The following is a 5,718-nucleotide window of genomic DNA, read 5'->3' as shown; positions in this document are numbered from 1 at the left end:
AATTTCAATTGCATCAATTTTTATAGATTAATTCACACGGGTGAGCGTGAAGAACATCAACCTTATATTGAAGCATCTCAAGCATAAATGGTGTATTATGTTAATGATATGGTAAATAAAGGGTGGAGTATTATTGTGCATGTCAAGCCAAGGGATATATATGACATGAAGATGTAGTGTACAAAAATGAGCCGTATCAAGAACAAGAACTTGAAGAATTATTTGACCCCAATAAAGAGTACATCCAATTAGCTACCAATTTATTAGATAGCGATGCTATTAAAGATAATGTAGCTACTAACTTAGCAATAGATATGTTTGAATGAAATTTTGTATAAAATTTTACCAAAGGTAATATTTTAAGCTTTTTATTTATTATGTGCTTGACATTTTACCAATTTATTATGTAATTAGAATTTGGAATTGCATTCATATTTTTATTTTGAGATTTTTATGTAATTAAAATTTGGATGATATTGAAATATTGAAGTTGTTATTTTATCTTATTTTTTAAAGAAAAACAATAATAGTTATGTAAAATAATAACATATGCAATTATGTTTGGAACTATTGACGTTGAGAATTTTTTTTATATTTAGAGTTATGTCTTATATTGAGGAATTGTGTTATAAAAGATTTAGTTTTTAAATTTTGATATTAAAAATAAATTTTTAATTTGAGAATATGTAAATGAGATGAAATTAATGAATGATTTGAAATTAAAAATAAATAATTACAGGATTTGTGGAGGTTTAAAAATCTCACAAAATAGTTAATTTGTGTTAAATTAAAAAATTAATTTGTGGGGGTTTTAAATTGCCACAAAAGTGATTTAAAACTGCCACAAAAGTTCAATATAAAACCCCACTAAACACATACAAAACCCCCCACTGAATAGATTGTGGTAGTTTTTAAAAATCCCCACAAAAGACCTCGTAACACCTCAAATTTTAGGAGTTTTAAAAATCTCCACAAACCATTCGGTGGGGTTATAAACCTCCACAAATAAAAAAAATATCAAAAATAAATAAAAATCTTGTAGTGATATATATTCTGAATTTAGTGGGATATAATTCATATACTATATATTTTGACCAGTAAAATTATTGTTTTGAGTAATCTCGGGTGATTCTTAACTTTAGTCTTCAATTACATTCTTATATCAGTTATATGATTATGTAATCACATCTACTTTATGTTAGACTTTTAAAATAGGTGAATACTATAGTGTGTATCACGTTATACTTAAGTTACTAAAAAAGATAAATAAATTATATTTAATAAATTTTAAATAATTTATTTTTTATTTTAAATATTTTATTTTTTATTTTAAAAAGTAAATTAGACAATTTAAGCATCACAACAAAAACACCATAAAATTTACCTTTAAAATTAATTCTTTTTCAAAATGTATAATTTATGAAAAAAAGTTTTTTTGCTAATGACTAATGAGTGTTGCCCTATGAGTATTCTTTAAGTCAACAAAATGAAACTTCAAAATTTTTATGCATTTAATATCATTACAATGTTAAATTTCTTACATTTTAAAATAAAAACAAAAATTCAATTTTTGATTTTTTTTTCAAAAAAATCTTTAAAATACTTATTAGCATAATTATATGTTAATTTTTTTTTCCTTGCTAGAAATCAATCAGCCACCCCTTGATTTTTGGGCTTGGATCACCACCTATTGGAATTGGACAAAATTAATCCAAAATAAAGATGTGCCATTAATGGGGCTTTCTTCTCTCCCAAACCAAAGGGGCTTTCTTTAAATAGCCATTTCTTTATCTTACCTAAATAGCCTTAATCAGACAATGTAATTCATATAGTTTTTTTTTTTGGGCGGGTGTTTAAAACTTAGGCCCAATTTGAATAAACAACTTAATTAAGCTACTTTTGAAAAAATAGTTTAAATAATAAATGACTATATTAAAAATAGTTGAGTAGTCAGCTCACTCGTCTGCTTAAGCAAGTGTCGGGAGTTCGAATCCCGCCTTGTGCATGCAGCAACCCATTGGCTAGCGGCAGACCCTTAAAACCGCCTTGTGCATGCGGCAGACCATTAAATGAAGCTCAGATCCGCGACAGATTAATCCTTGACCTGTCGGGTTGGGGGATACCGTGGGCAACCAAAAAAAAAGTGACTTATAAGTAAGTTATTTTGTATTTGGGTTTTTAGTTCTAAAAATACTTATTTTATAGAAATATGATAAAAAGTGGTAGTATTATGAGAGAAGTCATTTTTTTAACTTCTCTATAAGCTCCTAAATAGCTTCTTAGAAAGCTACAATTTGTTTTTAAAAATTGCACCAGACATTAATATTAATACTACTACTTTTCATAAGTCAAAAGCTCAAAATACTTTTGAAACTTCTCAAACGGCCCTTAATGCAATGCAATTCTAAGTTGTTTGGGACTTAGGACCCGTTTGAGAAGCTTTAAAAGTAACTTTTTTGAGTTTTTGACTTATGCAAAGTAGTAGTATTAATGTCTGGTGCAATTTTCAAAACCAAATTGCAGCTTTCTAAAAAGCTATTTAGGAGCTTATAGAGAAGTTAAAAAAATTACTTCTCTCATAATACTACTGCTTTTTATCACATTTCTATAAAATAAGCACTTTTAGAACTAAAAACCCAAATACAAAATAACTTATTTATAAACTACTTTTAATATAGTCATTTATTGTTTAAACTATTTTTTTAAAAGGGGCTTAATTAAACTGTTTACCCAAACTGGACCTTATAAAAAAAACAACTTAGCAACAGCTAAAATGTAAAGATAAAGAGGAACAAAAAACAATGACGATGTTAATGGGGTTTTTATGTCTCGTATGCTAGCACCTTTTATTTTAGACTTAGACCTTGTTTAAATGCCAAAATATCAAAACAAAGAAAAAAAATAAAACTATTATTTTTATTCATAAATAGTCATAAAACTGATAAATCTATCAACAAAAAAATAAAACTAACTTTGTACTTATAAAAATGAGTTTTAATTTACAAAACTACTTTAATTTTAAAAAATTATCCAGAATTTCTAAACTACGCTCCTACCCTAACTTATTCTGTTCTAAATCTCTAACCATTTCCGCTACCACCGCCCAAATCCTTTTTCATCCAACTTTTATTCAAACTATCACAGCCATCGTCGCCAGCATCACCGCTGCCACCACCACCATCACTACTGCTGTCAACAATGGCGCATACACTCAGACAGTCACATGCTCTCTCTTCTTCTCTCACCACACCTTCAACTAATCATGACATACTCTTTCTTTTTTATTCAACTTACTTCCTAATCAATTCAATTATTCCTTTTTGTGTTGATTGTAATTAATTTGTATTTTGTGCAACTAATTGAATTGTTGATTAATGGGGTTGATCTATCGGGAAGTTAAAGCTGAAATTTCTCTTCACTTCCTCTTGAATGAAGCTGATAAGACTTTGATTAGTGATGTTCTTGTTCTCTTGAGAGCTAAAGGTGACTTTTGAAGAAGTAACTTGACTAATATAATTTTTTTTTAGTTAATAGTCAAAATCATTCCTGAAAGATATCTTGATCTTCATTTTCGTCCTAGAAAGATAAAATTAATCGAATTCGTCCCTGAAAGATAACCAACATGGTCACGTTCGTCCTTCCGTTATCTCTGCTGAGATGGAAAACATTTGTTGATGTGTCCCGTTAACTGCCAGCGTAGCAAACGGCAAGTAACACCCTCTTATTGCTGACAAGATAAGTCCTTTAAAACAATTCAAATATTTTAGGGACGATTTTATCTTTTAGATTTTACATATAAAAGGAATATTTTTATTTTGTTGCTCTCATTTTTACAATGACGTATGCATTTGAAAAAGCGATGCAGATAATGAAAAAGTTAGTTGTTTTTGAGTTAATGAGAGAGATTGGGAGCGAAAAAGAGGTTGGAAGGAAGCGTTAATTGAAGATGTTGTGAGGGACGAAAAGAGAGCATGCGGCTTGTGAGTGTGTGTGTCATTGTTGGTTTGGCGGCAGTGGTAGTGGTGGAAAACGAGAGTTAAATAAAGAAGAATTTGGGTGGTGATAATGGAAAAAGTTAGGTATTTGGGATATGATAGGTTAGACTTAAATGATAGTTTAGGAATTTTAAATAATTTTTTAGAATTTAGGTAGTTCTTTGTCAACTAAAATCTATCTTTTATTGGTATAATATTTCTTCTTTTTTGGATAAATTTGTTAGCCTTTTGAACATTCGTGGATAAAAATAATAGTTTATCTAAAAAAAATAGAAAGAATGATATGTCAATATATAAAAACAAAAGAAACCAACTTAGATTAGTCAAGTCACTCATTCGTTTAAATAAGCATGGAGATTTGAATCTTATCTTGTGTATGCAATAGTTATGTATATATAAGATAAACCACCAAACATGCACTCAAATTATTTTGATGCTGATAAAAATACTATCAAATTATATTATCCATAAAAATATTTTTAAATTATTTAAAAACGTGACAAAAATATCTTTATTCTTTTTATTAACATAGAACGTTTCAATTTATGAAAATATATTTTTGACATATTTTAAAATTATTTAAAAATATTTTTGTTGATAACAAATTCAAAAATATTTTTATATTTGGTAAAATAATTTGAATACAATTTTTGTGGTTTAAATATAAATTATACCCAAATATAATGTATAAATAATTGATTTGATAATTAAATATTTATATACACTCGGCTGATTTAAAAATTTATTTATTATTATAAAGGAGCTTAACAACACAGTAACCAACCATCCTGAATCCAACACATGTTTTTTTTACTATAAAAATTACAATTTTGTCCTACTTATACAAGGCTAATTACAACACTTTATAACATTCCGATTCATGGAGATGAGCAAAAGAAGCAGCAATTTTTTTTTCTAAATTTTAGTCTTTTTTTTATCTATTGTGTTTTGTTTAGCATATGTTAGATCATCAGTAATCTCAAAATGATGAGATTAGCAAATGATATTTTGCTCTGATTGGTTAACTTTAAATTTTCAATTAATTTGTTTGAGTGAAAAATTTAGTTTGTTGGTTTAAAAGATGTCCTAATTTTGACACTATTTAGTAAAATTTAAAAATAGAAGAAGAATTGTTCTTATGACATGATTTTTATGTATTGGAAGTCGGTAGTTTTATTTTACCATAACTTATTTTGTTAGTTTGAATCTTTCATCCTACTATCGACAGAACTTTGAATATTTTCTGTCCTTCATATGGCTCTAACAAATACTTTTAATAAAAAGGTTGATTATATTGTGATACATGAGCATCTTTAGTTATTTTTAGTTATTATTTCTTTGAATAAAATTATTAATTTCTTTATTTTTATTAAAATTCTTGTGCTTTTAATCAATATTTTTTGGAGTTGCTTTGAGCTTTGTTTAATGTAGGAAAGTGTTGAAAACTTAAAAAGAAAAGAACAAGGAGGAACTAAGAATTGAAGACAAGTGCAAAGAGAATTCGTGGATGCTGTCAGCCCTGATCTCTTCACACTCCAACGAACATAACTTGAGCTATAAAGATCCAAATGATGTGGTTTTAAAGGTATTAGAAATCCAACTTCTAGAGCTTTCCAACAATATATAATAGTTTATGCTTTCTTTCTGGCATCATGGTGCTAAATATCGTGACATCGGTGCTAAACGCCAGTCCGCGTCCCACCAATTCTCGGGAGTGTTGACG

The sequence above is a fragment of the Arachis ipaensis genome, chromosome B03, assembly GCF_000816755.2.
Source record: "Arachis ipaensis cultivar K30076 chromosome B03, Araip1.1, whole genome shotgun sequence".
Classification (NCBI taxonomy): domain Eukaryota; kingdom Viridiplantae; phylum Streptophyta; class Magnoliopsida; order Fabales; family Fabaceae; genus Arachis; species Arachis ipaensis.
The sequence above is the reverse complement of the archived record's forward strand: the minus strand, read 5'-3'. Positions refer to the sequence as shown.